Source organism: Aedes aegypti, chromosome 3, assembly GCF_002204515.2.
Source record: "Aedes aegypti strain LVP_AGWG chromosome 3, AaegL5.0 Primary Assembly, whole genome shotgun sequence".
Lineage (NCBI taxonomy): Eukaryota > Metazoa > Arthropoda > Insecta > Diptera > Culicidae > Aedes > Aedes aegypti.
Window position 1 is genome coordinate 366,408,272 of NC_035109.1, and position 18,238 is coordinate 366,426,509.

The following is an 18,238-nucleotide window of genomic DNA, read 5'->3' on the forward strand; positions in this document are numbered from 1 at the left end:
CGAACAAATTTTCGACCACTGCCTTTCGGAGCAAGTCATTTTGAAGAAAAAGCTGATGACAGTGAACGAAATCGTCGAGGAGGCGTGAATGATTGAAACCGTTCATCGAAATAAGGAGCTGATGGCAAGGGAAAAGGACGAAGGAAAGGAAGCTGCGATGAAAACTGAAGCCGGAGAATCCAGCATCAACCGGATCAAGACAAAAAAGAATGCGGTTTGCTTCCGATGTGGACTGACTGGGCATTTCGCAAACGACAAGGCTTGCCCTTGGCCGTGTAGTTCCGGCGTCCAGAATAGAACTACGGACAACCCGTTCCGGTGGTAAGAGTCCACCAAACGGGGTAACCCCAATTCAAGGTGTGATGCGAAAAACCGTGCTGAGGAATGAATGGTCGAAGGGGTGAAAAAGATGTTCGGCCATTAACGGAGCCTATGGGGCACCTGGGCACCCCTCACAGTATTTTGTCCCTTACCGCGTTAATGCAGGGCTCTGGCGTGGTGGACCTCTTTTCCCGTGCTACTCGTAGGATTCAAAAATGAGTACAATATCTAATCAAAACAATAGTAGTAGTGCAGGTAGTAGCAGTAGTAGGGAAGCGAACCCCTTCGCAAGAAGTGGGCTAGCTAGATCTCCGTTGAGGAGAGTAGAAGCAGGAGGAGGCAGCAGTGCACGTAGTGCCAGTGCTGGAACCCATATTTCATCCCCGGCTAACGCATCGGGTGAAGTTATGGATGGAGCGTGGTTGATGAGGGCCATCAATAAAAGTAGAGATGGGCTCTCTGCGATGGAAGTGGCTGCACAGCAGCTCGACTCCATAATTGACTTTGCGTCCTCGAAGTCTAACATCAGCAAGGACCTCAAGCAGGCCTTGCTTAGACTTCGTAAGTCAATGTTGGCGGCCAAGCAGAACCATGCTGAACCCATGGTGACTGTGGCTGCGGCAGAACCCGTGGAACTGAAGGTGCCGAAGTCTACCCAGACGGAACCCTTCGTTTTCGCGGGCAGCCCCAAAAGCGTGGAAGCGAATGCTTACAGCAAGCAATCGCAGAAGCGCGCGAGGCAGCCGTCAGGGGAGGAGCTACCCGGCGGCGCTCGTAAGGCCAGGCGGATACTGACCCCGAAAACCGGCAGAAGTGCCGGAAAATCGGACCCCAGCCAGGCGTCCCGGAAAGCCGAGAAGGGTGGGCCCGAAAAGGCTGGCCCCTCACGGAGTGATGGGAACAGGGGGTTGCGACCTTTGAGAGGTCCTCCATCACCACAGGTCAGGGTGGAGCAGGGGGGGGACGCCCCCTGGACAACCGTAGTGAGGAAGAAGAAGAAGAAGAAACAGGAGAAACAGGAGCGCAGGGATACCAGACCTAAGAAAGGTAGGAGGGTAGGTGCCAAGCGCGAAAAGGGTGATGCGATCATCATCAAGACGGAAGAGTCCAAGTACTCGGAAGTCCTGAAGGCGATGCGCAGTGACGCGAAGCTTGCGGATCTAGGAGCCGACGTACGCAGTGTCAGACGCACTCGTACAGGTGAAATGATCCTCGAGCTTAAGCGAGACAAGGAGCGCAAGGGCGCCGCCTACAAAAGTTTGGCGGAAGAGGTCCTTGGCGCTGGTGTTGAAGTGAGGGCTCTGACGCAGTCAGTGACTCTGAAGGTGATGAACCTTGACGAGATCACTAACGCAGAAGAGCTCGTCACGGCACTGCGGCAACAGTGCGAAGTGCAGGTGCCCACCACCGCCGTTCAGCTACGGAAAGGTCCGGCAGGTACTCAGGTGGCCTTAGTACACCTACCTGTGGCAGACGCAAATAAGTCCGCTAAGGTAGGTAAGATCAAGGTTGGTTGGTCAGTATGTTCACTGAACATACATGAGCAACCAGTGATCTGCTTTAGGTGCAGGGAACCTGGACACAAGTCCTGGGGCTGTAAAGGCCCTGATAGGACTAAGTTGTGCAGGCGTTGTGGTGAGGAAGGTCATAAGGCGCTAGGCTGCAAGAACCCTCCCAAGTGCTTGATTTGTTCCGGCAAGTCCGTGAACAACAATCACCCAACGGGAGGCTCAAGGTGCCCGACCTTCAAACGAGCCATCAACGAAAAATCACAGTGCAGGTAACGCAGCTGAACCTGAACCACTGTGACGCAGCTCAGCAACTGCTGTACCAGTCAGTTGCTGAGTGGGGGACGGACATCGCCATCATATCGGACCCATACCGAGTACCCGCCGGCAACGGCAACTGGGTCGTGGATGGATCCGGAAAAATGGCGGCGATATGGACAACGGGTAAATACCCTGTCCAGCAGTTGGTGTCTACTACCTACGAGGGCTTCGTGATCGCCAAAGTAAACGGGGTCCTCTTCTGTAGCTGCTATGCGCCTCCGAGTTGGTCGACCGAGCGGTTCACGCAGATGCTGGACTGTATGACGACCGCGCTGACAGGGCGAAGGCCAGTTGTAATAGCGGGTGACTTCAATGCCTGGGCCGTGGAATGGGGAAGCCGGCTCACGAACCAGCGAGGTCAAATCCTGCTAGAGGCACTGGCCGCGCTAGATGTCGATCTGGCTAATGTTGGTACCAAAAGTACCTTCAGCCGAAACGGAGCGGAGTCGATTATCGACGTTACTTTTTGTAGTCCTGGCCTAACGAGTAGTTCGAACTGGAGGGTAGACGATGGCTACACTCACAGCGACCACCTGGCGGTTCGCTACAGTATCGACTACAACAACAGCAGGCAGCGGGTTGAGGAAGCGGCTAGGTCAAGGCCAAGCCCTCGTAGGTGGAAGACATCGTACTTCAATGATGAAGTACTTAGGGAGGCGCTCCGCCGTGAGCGTAACCTACTCGGCCTAAGCGGGGACGAACTGGTAGCGGTGCTTACGCGTGCATGCGATGCGACCATGCCTAGAAAAGTCCACCCTAGGAATGGGAGACCACCGACATACTGGTGGACTCAAGCTATTGCGAACCTGCGCCGTGCCTGCCTACGGGCCAGGAGACGGATGCAGCGAGCACGTACCGAGCAGGAGCGTGAAGAACGACGGGCGGTGTTCACCGCTGCCAAAGTCGCGCTGAAGTCTGAGATAAGGGCAAGCCAAAAGGCCTGCTTCGAGGGACTCTGTCAGAGTGCCAACGCGAACCCGTGGGGTGATGCCTACAGGATCGTAATGGCGAAGACAAGAGGTGCAATTGCTCCTACGGAGCAGTCTCCACAGATGCTGGAGGGGATCATCGAGGGGCTCTTCCCGCGCCACAACCCTAGCCCATGGCCTCCTTTTGTAGGACAGCCGGGGATTGGGGCTGGTGATGAGGATAGAGTAACTGATGAGGAACTTGTAGGGATTGCAAAATCCCTAAGCATGGGGAAGGCACCAGGTCCGGACGGAGTTCCAAACCTGGCCCTCAAAGTCGCAATCTTGGAGGCTCCCGGTATGTTCAGATCTGCTATGCAGATATGCCTGGACGAGGGAGTATTTCCAGATGCGTGGAAGAGGCAGAGCCTGGTACTATTGCCAAAGGCGGGGAAACCACCCGGTGACCCGTCGGCGTATAGACCAATTTGCTTGATTGACACGGTGGGGAAAGTGCTCGAGAAGATCATCCTCAACAGACTGTCGAGGTACACCGATGGTGTAAATGGTCTCTCAGGCAACCAGTTCGGCTTCCGGAAAGGGAGGTCCACTGTAGACGCTATTCTGGCGGTTAAGAAAACCGCTGAGATAGCACTTCAGCGTAAGAGGAGGGGTATTCGCTACTGCGCAGTAGTGACTCTGGATGTAAGGAATGCATTTAATAGTGCCAGTTGGGCGGCTATTGCTGATGCGCTCCTGCGTCTGGGGATACCCGAGTACCTGTACAAGATTCTCGGAAGTTACTTCCAGAATCGGGTATTAGTTTATGACACAGAGGTGGGTCGGAAGTGCTTTCACATAACCTCAGGAGTCCCGCAAGGTTCCATCCTGGGTCCGGTGTTATGGAATGTCATGTACGACGAGGTGTTGAGATTAAAATTCCCGGCGGGTGTGGTCATCGTTGGCTTTGCCGACGATATTACGCTGGAGGTCTACGGTGAATCGATCGAAGAAGTGGAATTGACTGCAGCCCACTCGATCGCAATTGTGGAGGAGTGGATGAGCTCCAGGAAACTGGAATTGGCTCACCACAAAACGGAGGCTGTTGTTGTCAACAACCGAAAGTCGGTGCAGCAAGCGGTGATCAGTGTAGGCGACTGCACAATCACTTCGAAGCGCTCCGTCAAACACTTGGGGGTGATGATCGACGACAAGCTTACCTTCGGTAGCCATGTCGATTATGCCTGCAAGAGAGCCTCCACAGCTATTGTGGCACTGTCCCGGATGATGTCCAATAGCTCTGCGGTGTACGCCAGCAAGCGTAAGCTTCTGGCCAGTGTCGCCTCGTCCATACTGAGGTATGGTGGCCCGGCTTGGGGCACGGCTTTGAGTACCGATAGCTACCGTAGCAAGCTAGAGAGTACTTATAGGCTAATGTGCCTGAGGGTTGCGAGCGCGTACCGTACCGTGTCACACGATGCACTTTGTGTCATCACCGGTATGATGCCTATTGGTATCCTTATCATGGAAGACATAGAGTGCTTCGAAATGCGCGGCACAAGAGGCATACGCAGGACTGCCAGACTGGCCTCCATGGTCAAATGGCAGCGTGCGTGGGACTGTTCCACCAAGGGAGTGTGGACTCACAGGTTGATTCCGAGGTTAGATATCTGGGTCAATAGGCGCCATGGGGAACTAACATTCCACCTAACACAGGTCCTTTCGGGTCATGGATGCTTTAGACAATATCTACACCGTTTCGGTCATGCGGGTTCTCCCGAATGTCCAGTTTGTGCAGGTTTAGAAGAAACGGTGGAACACGTTTTGTTCGTGTGCCCGCGTTTCCGCACAATGCGTGACCGCATGTTTGCCACATGCGGTCGGGACACGACTCCGGACAATTTGGTCCAGAGGATGTGTGCAGACGAGTTTGGCTGGAATGCCGTTTCATCGGCTATCACCCACATCGTCTCGGAACTCCAAAGGAGGTGGCGTGTGGACTCGAGGAGTGACTAGTGCAGACGCTAATCAACAGGTGGTCCAAGGGTTCGCAGTCGGCTACGTAGGTCATACCGGTGCCCTACGGTCGAAATCGACCCTTACAGCGATTAAGTGGCCGCGGGGAGAACATCCTGGTAGCGCTGCTGTCGTGGCGCCGGCCTACTGGGTGGGTACGAGCCTCTGGTTGTTCGGGGCAGGTGGAGGCCCCTTCGTCAGCAATCCCAGCTGGTGCTAGCTGATAGGGCCTGAGCCTTCAGTAGGTCAAATTGCGAAGCCCGCAGTATCAGTTCTTGATACCTGCGGTGCAGCTGGGCGCGGGCTTAGTGGTCGACCCTGCCCGCCTTCAGCGGACAACGGGAGGCGAGGACCACCCGGGAAGCTGGCAATGCGCCAGCATGCTACCTTGGTGGACCTCCCATAAGCGTGTCATCGATGTTCGTTGCTGCATGGCTACGCAGCTAACCTGGAGGATGCGATGTGCAATAGCCCCTCTCCGAAGCAATGCCTTCTTGGTGGTCCCGGAGAGACGAAGGGTTTGGCGGCAATGGAAATGGTTTAGTGGGTCGGGGGTGTAGTCCTGTTTACTGCTTGTACGTAGTAAATGGTCCCCAACCCCACACTCCCGGACCTCGGTCCGGAGTCTGTTGAGCAGATTATCCCCCCATTGCTTAGAAGGAAAAAAAAAAAAGGCTTGCCCTGCGAGGATTAAGATCTGCGACCGTTGCAAGATTGTTGGTCATTTTAAGAAAATGTGCAAGACAAAATCCGACTCATCGAAAGATAAGAAACGCGGCAAAGTATCGATGGTAGCTGATTCCGGAGCTGACAGCATAAGCGCCAGTGACACTAAGAGCGATGTGTGTCATATTTCCGCTACAAATGGCAAACAAGCATACGTTACATGCTACACGGGTGGCGTTGAATTGGACTGGGTGATCGACTCCGGAGCTCAAGTGAATGTGATCAGCAGGGCAACATGGAAGGAGCTGGATGCCATTACACTTCTGCGAAGAAACCTCAGAATGCGCTTCGCGTATACGGTGACGGCGAGCTGAGAATCTACAAAGTTATTCAGACTGACATTGCATCGCAGTCCAAGAAAGTCAACCATCAGATATATGTCGTGGACCAGCAGAAAGGAGTCAACTTGCTCAGTAAGCAAACATTGATCGACTTGGGAGTTTTGGAGATCCGAGGAGAGGTTTTCAACGTTTCGCAGCGTAGAAAGATGATGGTGGGAAAACTGAAAGGGGTGCAGATCGACGTGAAGATCGATAAGACCGTTACACCCGTGCAACAACCGTGCCGGCGATTGCCTATTCCACTGCAAAAACCCGTCGAGGACAAGCTGGAGGAACTGTTGCAGCAGGATATTATCAAACCAGCCCCGTTGAGAACCACCTGGGCTTCACCACTGGTTTTGACGCCAAAGAACGGAGGAAAAAGTGTTCGCCTGTGCGTCGTTATGCGACAAGCGAATAAAGCCATCATTCCAGATCGACATCCATTACCGACGTTCGAGGAAATCATGCCACATCTAGACGGTTGCAAATTCTTCAGCAAGATAGACTTGGTTCAAGCGTTTCATCAGCTGGAACTATCACCCGCATCCAGAGAAATCACCACCTTCGTTACACCGAATGCCTACTACCGCTATAAAAGATTGATGTTCGGCATGAACTGTGCTGCCGAAATATTTCAGCGCGAAATAGAGCGAGTTATACAAGGTCTACCTGGAACGAAAGTGTTCATTGACGACGTCCTGGTGTACGCCGCTACGAAGGAAGAACACGATAAGCGAGTGGCAGCAGTTTTGGACCGGCTATCACAGAATGGATTAACAGTAAACGAAGAAAAATGCGAGCTGGGTAAGGCTTCCGTCGACTTCATGGGGCACACGCTGTCACCATAAGGAATATTGCCAACCAACGACAGCGGCAGTTCAGGCTTTTCGACGACCACAAGATGCCAAAGAGATGCGAAGCTTTTTAGGCTTGGTAAATTACTTGGGTAAGTTCGTACCTAATCTATCCACGATTTCGGCACTGCTTCGTGAAATGAGCCAAAAAGGGTCCAAGTTTCATTGGACCGCGTCGCGCAAGGAAGCATTTCAGCAAGAGAAAACAGCCCTTTCGAATCCAATATACCTAGGCTACTACAGTCCTAACAACCCAACAACTCTGGTCACGGACGCAAGCGATTGCGGCCTTGGTGCAGTACTACTGCAAACAGTGAATGGTCAGCCGCGAGTGATCACTTTTGCAAGCAAGTACCCTACTTTGGACAAGGAAGCACTCGGGATCGTTTGGGCCACGGAGCGTTTCTAAATGTTTCTACGAGGACTGCATTTTACGATCCTAACGGACCATAAATCGCTCGTTAATATCTTCTGCGAGACATCGATTCCAAACCAGCGTCAAGAGCGATGGGTACTGCGTATGAAATCATACCGGTATTCAATACGGCACGTTCCAGGAGAGCTGAACATTGCTGATCCTTTGTCCAGACTATGTGAGGTGCTAAACGCAAAAATGTTCGACAAGGAGTCTGAGAAAGTCCTTTCCTCGATCGTAAAATTTAACAGACCCTCAGTGGTGACGTTCGACGAGATCGTACAGTGCTCTCAAGACGACGGTGAAACACAACAGGTGAGGAAAGCATTGCAAAGTGACAACTGGGACGAGACACTCCAAAAGTACGTACCGTTCAAGTCGGAGTTGTGCTTTGCAACCGAAGTACTACTGAGGAAGAACAAAATCGTGATTCCGAAACAACTACGAAGTACGGTGCTGGCATTAGCACACACTGGGCATCCAGGACAAGAGAAGATGAAAAGAAGACTACGAGCAGCTGTATGGTGGCCGGGAATAGATGGCGATGTGAAGAAATCGTGTAAGGAATGTTTCGACTGTTAAGTGGTTGCGCCATTTGAAAAACCAGAACCGCTACGAATCAGGGAATTGCCATGTGCTCCATGGGTTCACTTAGCCGGAGATTTTCTGAGGCCACTCCCTAACGGTTTCTACTTGTTTGTACTGATCGATTTGTACAGCAGGTATATGATTGTGGAAACTATGAAGCAAACTTCATCGAGCGATGTGATCCGTACCCTGAAGGAAATATTCACCAGGATGGGACTACCCCAGGTGATAACATTAGACAACGCTATGAACTTTTGAAAGATTTTTGCGTTGATCGTGGCATTAAGCTGACGCACACTACTCCCTACTGGCCAAGTGCGAACGGTGAAGCTGAACTACAAAACCGGTCGCTCCTAAAGGTTTTACGGATTAGCAAGAATAACGGAACAGACTGGAAAGACGGCTTACAAGAGTATGTCTACATGTACTCGGTCACTCCGCATTCGACGACCGGCATTGCTCCGGCTGAGTTGATGTTTGGTAGGCGTTTTCGAGACCTGATACCTCATCTGCAAGAAGCTACGTTGGACGATGGAGAACTGCGGGATAAGGACTGGACTGTCAAGTACCAGGCCAAAGAAAACAGAGATAAAAGAGTGGGAGCAAAGGAGTCTTTGGTTGACGTCGGTTGACCTTCTGCCGCAGAACAAACTGTCTACGAAATTCCTGACAACGCCAACTACAGTAGTCGATAGAGTCGGGAACAGCGTCACGCTCAAGACATCTGAGGGCCAGCTATACAAACGTAATACGTCCCATATTAGGCCGTTTGTTGCAAGTCCTAACGTCGAGACCATGACCGAAGTACCAGCTAACATAACAGAATCGAACAGCACAGCACACGAAGCGAAGGATGAGGACCGACCATCACGTGAAAAGCGACGTCCTAAGCGTTTCGAGGATTATTTGTTATAAGTTACGAATTTGAGTAACTATTTATCTTTTGATAAAACAAATGAGATATGTTGTGATTAACATCTATTATTGGCAACACTGTAACGATAGAAAGAAATAAACGAAGTACCTAAGACAATTTGCGCGTCTGGATTGATGTCCCAAAAGACACTATATTTTTAAGTGGTCAGACTCATGAGATATCTGCAAACAAAAGTTTCATGCTCACTAGCGCCGCCTAGTGGAAAAAAAAATTGAATCAACTAGCTCGAAAATCGATAGTCCTCAACTTACTAAACAACTGTGTCGAAGACGCCATCTTTCTGAATGGTCAGGATCCTGAAATATCTGTAAAACAAAAGTGAACTTCGATGTCCACTAGTGCCACCTAGCGGTCATTCCGAATTAAATGAGGTACCATCAGATAGCGCTTCACCTCCAGAACAACTTTACTAGAGACCCCAAGTTTCTATATTATCTGGATTTTTAAAATATACCGATTTCAAACTGTGGTTTACTCGCACTATATACTGGTGCGTTCATTATTATGCGACTTCCATGGACATTTGTTGATTTTACCGTATCATAAAGGGCCATACTGTAAATAAAAACTATCGATTATTTTTCTTAAAAAGATTCTTGAGGAATACATTTTGATTTGGTGTCGATAGGTATCTTTGTTGCAAAATTATAGCATTCAAATCACAAATGTTGTACAAAGTACAACAGCGCGACAGCAACTTCTCAAGATTGGCTCAATACACTACGAGGAATTGAGTTTTTCCGACTTTAAAATGTTTGATAAACACAAACAAAAAATAAATAAAAGAAAACTCATATTTGGCAACATTGTATCCAACACAAATATTAATTATCTTGATTCCTTAAAGGATCACCTTCAAAAGTACCAAAAGTCATTTTTCTATATGTCTAATTAGACAGTTTCGAAGATATAAGTCATGGGTTATGATAAGATTGGCATACAAATTTGGCATTCCGTATGTTTTTAGTTGATGAACATTTGATCAAAATTGTCAATTACCAGGACTTTTCAATCATAGGATTCTAAGCCGGTCGAGCCTAAATTTTGCACAGTTGTTTGGTGACAAAAACATGCTCTTATTATATGATGCAGATTAGGATTACAAGAAATTTCAAAATTTCTAATGTCACCATCCATACCTTCTCCATATTGATTCATTTTAGTGAAAAAAAAAACAACAATTTCCTTCGAAGAGTCCACGTTTCGGAAATTACATCTGCTCCATGTCGTTGGCACAAGCCAATTTACTTCTCGCACGCGGTCATCTGGAAGTTTAAGAGTTTTCTACTGCCCTTCCCTGAGATCATGATACAAAGCAGGCAACGGCCGCTCCAAACAGCAGCGGGGCTCCAATCCAGCGGAATTTGCCTGCACTTCGCTGATGACGACAACGACGACGACGACTACTACAAACCATGCATTGCTGGTCGTCTTGGTCCGGGTATTTCCAAACCAGCTGATGATGTTTTCTGTGGGGGAAATATGATCATGCCCTGGAAAAAGGATAGTCATCACTAAGTAATTTGAAACATTCATTAAATAATTTGAACAAGCAATAAAAACTAATTTAGTAATTAAAAATTCCCAAAATAATACTTAAAAATATGTTTTTTGAACGTTATCCAAAAAAAACACTAAACACTAACATATTAAAAGTTTCCCTTAAAAAATGCATTTTTTTTTTCATTCCTGTTGAATATTACAGTGGTAATTTTGTTTTTGAGGTGCATTATACTATTTTGACAAAATTAAGAGCTGAAAATGTGCATACTATCGCTTAACTTATTATTTTGTTGGCTACTTTTCGATAAAACACAGAGCGTTCCCCTTCTTTAATCGCTTGTACATTCGGCTGCCATTCTTCTGGCTGTGAGATGCTGGAACCGACCCGCCATCACTTCCACACCGTCCTCCACCCAGTCGTGGCCCAGAGCGAGAACACAGCAAAACCGTGGAAAGCACACATAACATAACGGTCCACGGATAATCTACATAATTGCTCAGTACCAGCATAGAACATTTCGTCCCGCTTGCCACGGTGTCTTGTCCCATCGGAGGCCACCTACAACAACTACGAGGGCCATGCCGAGCCGTTTGTCCGCTTGCTTGCTTGCTTTGGTACGACGCGTGCAGCAACACCACTATGATTATGATTTAGAAATGTTGTTGCTGCTGCTGCCTGCCTGCCTGCCATGGGAGACGGACACGAGATGCCAAGAGCGAGCGCCGAGCTCGCAGAACCTCAGCCACATTGCCTCAGAGTGGTTCGAACTGGAATAGATGTCGGTCAAAACTTCAAACTCGCATTCAGTAAATATTGTTGTATTTTTGCTTAACTTAAGTGTTTGACATACTTTTTACCTGCAATTTTATGGCTTTCTCAGTCTAATAAATTAAAACGGCTTGTTTGGCTAAGCCCGACGTTTCGGTCCCGTGTATTGGACCTTTTTCAAGGGATAAGCAGCATATTCAAGCGTACTGCACTTTTTTTTTTCAAATATTTGTTATTTTGTACTGATAATGAGGATATGGTTAATATGATTCTACAAACTATTTTGGTAGTTCGGATATGAAAGCTCAAATCCAAAGTTGAAAATAATTGTTGTTCCATGATAATAATAAGCTTCTTCTTCTTTCTGGCGTTACGTCCCCACTGGGACAGAGCCTGCTTCTCAGCTTAGTGTTCTTATGAGCAATTCCACAGTTATTAACTGAGAGCTTACTATGCCATGACCATTTTTGCATGCGTATATCGTGTGGCAGGTACGAAGATACTCTATGCCCTGGGAAGTCGAGAAAATTTCCAACCCGAAAAGATCCTCGACCGGTGGGACTCGAACCCACGACCCTCAGCTTGGTCTTGCTGAATAGCTGCGCGTTTACCGCTACGGCTATCTGGGTCCCTTATAATAATAAGCTATTTGCTTCTAAACTTAAGAATTACACCTCCTCGCCATGAAACGTCCGCCTGTTCATCGCGAGGAGGGATACTTGTATAAAAACGTCCAAAAATAGCGAATTTTTTTGAAAACTTGGGTGTTTATATCTCAAAAAAAAAAATTATATATAAAAAAATACTTACTTCGATGAGTATTTTCAACAGGGCAAAGCACTACTATATTCTACATGGGCTAGAATCACCGCATGATGGTGCTAGCTAAAATAAATGTTTTCTGATTCCCCTTAGCGACTTTGACGTTCTTTAACTAGATCTTAAATGGTTTCTAAATGCTGATGATTTGGAATATTGATGTCTTCAGCAACGCTGTTCATTGGTCTGAACACCAATGAACACAACACAACATGTTTGCTTCGTTTGAGGTTCGCGATATAGGGACTAATGCTTAGTTTCCGAACATCATCCATGTAAAAATAACAGCTCGAAGATTTATTAAAAAAAAAACAGATTTTTGAAGAAATATGAAACGGCTGAGATTGTTATGTGTCTATGTTTTTTTGTTCAAATCTTAGTGGCTTCAATTTAATATAGACATTTAGTGGAAATTTTCTGAAAAATATCAAACTCTGTTGGTTATTTTTCAACCAGGATTAAATCATTGGTATAATTTTACAAAATTTACAAAACAATAAGTAGAAACATCGAAAATTTGCTCGTTTCTAAGTTTGATGGTTCACATAGAGTGAATTGATTTTCCCTTATAGATTATAAAATAATTAGGCAACCTCCTGTACTATCTTCCTAAACTACGTTGAAATATCAAAAAGTATAAACGATTGAAAGAAAATAAAAATAAAAAAGACAGCACCAAATGGCCAGGTCAATGGCCATCAACGAAGAACGTCAAAAAATCGTTTGAATCCTTTTAAATTCCTGCCAGAAATTTAAGCGACTATTTAAGCGTAATGTTGTCGGGAGAATGTTATTAGTTTAAGCAGATGAACTATTCATTTGTACATAAAACAATCATCTTATTCCGGCAAAAAGAAATGAAGATTTTTAATTCTACTTGATTTACCGTCATGCTACCATTCACCGTGCATTTAAGAAAAATTTGCACTTCAAAAAATTATATAACTTTTCCAAATAATTTGAAGCGTATTAGAATACCACTACGTAGCGTACACTTATATAATAATTCAGGGAAAAATCTAAGACTAGTGATGCATAACTAAAAATTACTCATAAATTATGTTTAAAAATCTCATGTTAAGGTCGCCTCGTACCGTTCTATGTCACCATTTACCGTGCACACTAGTGCACCATTCACCGTGCGTATAGATTTCGCCATGATTTTCTTTTTTGTTTCTTGAAGAAACGTTGTTGATGGAGCAACTATGTTGCTAATAGTGAGCGCACTCATTTTTAAGACTGTTCAAATCTTCATTTACAATAATATCCATAAAAAGTTTAAAAATTGGCTGAATAATTATTTTTTCATTAAAATCGTTATAGGAGGTTTGACTGTATTGTCCAAATCATTCTATATTCAATCAAAAACTAAATATGAAGTAGTTTAATGATGATATAACAATAAATCTAATATTACCGAATAATTTCATGCCTTTTACACTAGTGCACGGTAATAGGAACCATACATACTGAGAGGGATCCATTCACCGTGCATTTGGGTTTCGACTGAAACACAATATAAAATTCTAATTTACATAAAATCTCATTGCTAATATGATGAAATACATCTTACTTATAGTATCCACAATGAAAACTTGTTGATATTTTGAAAAAAAATCATACTCTATCGTTAAAATGAAAAATGTGAATTTTTGGTGTTTCTACTAAGAGTGTTGAAATATCTTATTATCAAACAGAATTCACATGATGTTTACTACATAAACTAGGTTTTTCAAAATGCTTTGTGACAAAAACTACTTCATTTCATCAGTTTTATCTTATTTTGCTGACAAAAAATAATTTGTGAAAATTGTATGAATATTCTGTAGGAATTTGTATATGTGCACGGTGAATGGAGGCCGCACGGTGACTGGTGACTTAACGGTATTTCAATTTAAAATCAATTTAATACGAGATCTGGACAACAATTCACGTTTCTTATATAAGAACTTGCTCCACGTAATCATATAATGGATTTCATAAGCTTGGGTTGACCAGGTGTTCTGATGGTTTAACATATCAAGTTAGGCCTCCATTACAGCTAAAATATTTCTGACAATAATGTTTCTAAAGTGATTTTGATTGAAACCCTTCAAACAATTTGAAGTGTCATATTTTAAAACAGCATATCATATACAAATATGTGATTCATATTATCTTGTTCCATTTTGGACCATATCTATATAACTTTCTGATGATTGTAAGGCTTTTCTATAGGTAATGCACAGTAACAATATTGCGTTATATAATTTTAATAGTGTATTAAATGCAAATGTACGGTGAAAGACCAATAAATACATCAAATAAACAGTTGCCAATGCATTCCAAATAACTATGATAACTATGATCACATTTTGCATGCAATTTTTAACTTTTCTGAGAAACTTGACAGTGTATCTTCATAATACTTTGAAATGTTTGAAACATATCTTTGAAAATGTACTATATATTTTGTAAAATGATATATGAGCGAATTTGAATTAATAATGCCTTAATTAACATATTTTCCCAAATACTCTCAATCCTCATAATTATTCTCAATTCAATTCAAAATGCATCTAAGTCATCCCAAACATGACATTTTCATGCTTCCTCAAGTTTGTATTACTTTTAGGTTCATTTTTGTTCATTTTGAAGGTGTTTGGAATTTTGTCACGAAATTTTATTTTCTGGCCCATAGTGCTATGAAGCGGTTGTACACTACAAATATTTTAAACTCACATATCTCACAAAGTGTAACAGCTAGAAAGCCGATGTTTTTTTTTAACGTGTCAAACATTCTGCAGCTAGGAGGCGCTAGTGAGCATCACACATTTTTAACTCATATCTCACAATGCAGAACAGCTATTAAATTAATGTGTTTCCAACAAAGTTATTTGTTATTGGCTCAGGACCATGTGTTTCTACGATATTCTGCCACTGGGAGGTGCTAGTGAGCTTGAAAAATCGAAACTTTTATATCTGCCGATGTAGATTAGTGAGATAGTGGGTGTTTTCGGTTGATTAGTTCGATAATCGGTAACTGAGGGAAACCATTGAACTGAATATTTCAAAGCTTGTATATCGAAATTCTGATGAGTTAGTTGTAGGTATTTTCGACAAAAATGTTCGTTGCGTCTGTTATCTGTTTCACATTTTAACAGGATCGCATTTTTCAACACAAAGGAGAGCGTTAACTTTGTTGACATATGCAGTGTCAGTTCGATTTTGGCAGCACGTTCAAAAATTTCTTGTTACTTAAAATAAATCGTTTGAAAATTAAATGGTGTTTATGTAGAGCGTATTTCTGACAAAATCCAGCGTGAATTGAATTTGAAAAGCTTTGTACAACACAAGCTTTGATCAATTTTTGAAATCATTGACATTCTTCCAGAAGTTTATCTGAGATTATAAAATGAATCACTTTAGGATTCATCAAGAAGTTCCACAGCTCTCTGGGATTCTTCTAAAAATTCTTCTGGGATTCATCCTGGAATCCCTCATTAATTCTTGCGTAATTTTCCCTGGAACTATTCAAAAATACTCTTTGAAATTTTTACGTTAATCCTCATGGAATCCTTCATAGAAAATAAATCTGAAATTTATCAGAAAATTTCTCAAAATTCTTGAGCTGTTCCGTCCAAAAATCATTTTTGGATTATTCCGAAAATGCTTCTGGGATTTTACTTGAATTTTTTTTTATGATACTAGGGTAAAAACACCGGTTTTGTCCAGCCTAAGAGAAAATGCAAATAAAATTAATATGGGAAGCCCTATTTAAACTTCAAATATGTCAAATGCAAGCTTTCAATCCATACTATGTATGCAAAATATCGGAACTGAGATAAAACCATTTTTATGCTTCGAAATCTCGTTAGTCAACTAAGGACATCAGAATCAGTTTCGGCCAGAGATTTAGTGTCGATTCCTTAGTTGGCCAATCACATTGATTTCTTATGAGAGTGGCTAAATTAAGAGTACCCTGGCCAAATTATGTGTACGAGAGTTGAAGTCATAATCAAAATTAATTGTTTTTTTTTATGTTTTAAATCAATTATGACGAGTAAATGAATGTATGTCTATCATATAAATGTGATATACTGATCACAAAAGGTTTCATGCTAATTGGCTATGTAAAACGGTAAACACCACTATGGCCAAAACCGGTGCTTCTACCCTACAGAAAATCTTTCAGAGAATCTCAATAGAATCTTTATGGGATTCTACCGTAAAACCCTTCTGGGATTTTCCCAAAAACCTCTCGGAAATTCCGCTTAGTTTCTTTCGGAAACCTCACCGAAATTATTATAGTTATCTCTCTGATCGCTATGTGAAATCTTCATGGGGCTTTCTCTTAGATTATTCCGGTAATTTTTCTTGGATTTTTTATAGAAATCCTTCCGGGATTTTTCCGTTAAATTTCTTTGGAAATCTGCCGAAAATGTTTCTAGGATTGCTTTTAAGAGAGATGGAATTCTTTAGAAAGATCTGGGATTCTTCTGAATATCTTTTGAAGGATTTTATCAGAAATCTTTCAGGGTTTCTTACACAAATCTTTCAGGATTTCTTCCGGATATCCATCCAAAATTATATGAAAACCTCTGATTTTTTTTACAGAAATCCATCAGGTATTCTTTGGTGGATGTTGCTGATACTTTTTTGGATATCCCCGGAAATCCCTCTGCAACTATAATAAAAGAAATCTATTCTTCCACCGTCAGATTATTCCGTTCCCATTTTCAAGATTCTTCCGGAAATTCCTATGGAATGGTTTTGGAAGTTTTTTCAGACATATCTAGGGGAATTGTCCAACAATCTTTTTTATGGAAATCCATCCGAAATTATTCTATAAATTTCTCAAAAATTCTTCCGAAAACTCCTCAAAAATTCTGATTTAATCTTTTTGTGATTCTTTTTCGATTCCAAAGAAATTCCCAGAAGGATATTCAGAAGAATTTTAGAAGCATATTCGGAAGAATCCTAGAATTATTTTTAAAAGAATCCTAATGGTATTTCCAGATGAATTCCAGCACGATTTACAGTGCAATCCCAGGAAAACTATTGATAGAATCCTTGAATAACATCTGGATGATATGGTATTCCCGGATCAATCTCAAAAGGTTTTACAAAATAATAGTAAAATTTTTATAAAAATGTTAAGAAGAAACTTGGAAATATACTTTTATGCCTTCCAGCAGGATGTCCGGGAGAAGTCCAGTAATATTATAGAAGAACTTCCGATAGAGTCCTAGGGAGACACTAGAAAGAATAATCAAATGAAGATTTCTTGCATAATTCAGGAAGAATACCCAGAAGTATCCTAGAAGTAATTCCGGAAGATCTGAGGACAGAATCTCCGAAAAAAAAACTAGTAGGAACAATTCAGAGAAAGAATGCCCTATGGTTTTTCGAAAGATCCTTCAAAGATATCCAGGAGAATTCCAACAGGATTTTTGGTAGAGTCCCAGAGGTATTATAAGGTTATTGACGCAAAAAGTCACAAAAACACGCAAAACTCACTGATACACGCAAAAATCACAGATGGATTTCTGCAAAAATCCCAAAAATAAAAAAGTTTGGAAGAATCTCAAACGGATATCTTCAAGAATACTGATGTTCAAGTACTTAGAGATGTATCAGAAATAATACCAAGATTTCCAGAACAACCCCAGAGGGGTTTTGGATGAATTCAAGAGGAATTTAAGGAAGAGTTCCAGGGGAATTGCTCAAATAATTTTAAAGTAATTTCATCAAAAGTATAGTGAAGGATTTTTTCTTAGAATATGTATAAAGACATTATGATTGAAATTAATTTCTTGTGTAGCATTGTATCTCACTGTGGAGGTAGGTCGTTGCATCAATATTGCATTTAATCGTTATATCTTTATTCAGATGAATTTTTGCACATCCTTGAGCCTTCTCCACATAGGGATGATTAGGTTGGATTGGTTGATTAATTTCAGTAGGAATTTGATTCTCTATTAATAATAATTTAATATTGTTTCGCAGTAATTGAGAATTGAAAATATTAAACCTTCTGTAATCAATTTTTTGTTAAACTGCATGTCTAGTTAATCGAAATTTAAAATAAAATTTGTTAAGCCGAACATGTTAATGAACCAATAACGAACATTGCTTCAAGTTTCGAGTTTTTCTCGTGATGCTCAATCAGCATCCTCCCCCTTAAGTTTATGTATGAACTAATTAGAATATCAAATCATTTAAATTAAAGTAGATTTGTTGTTTATTTT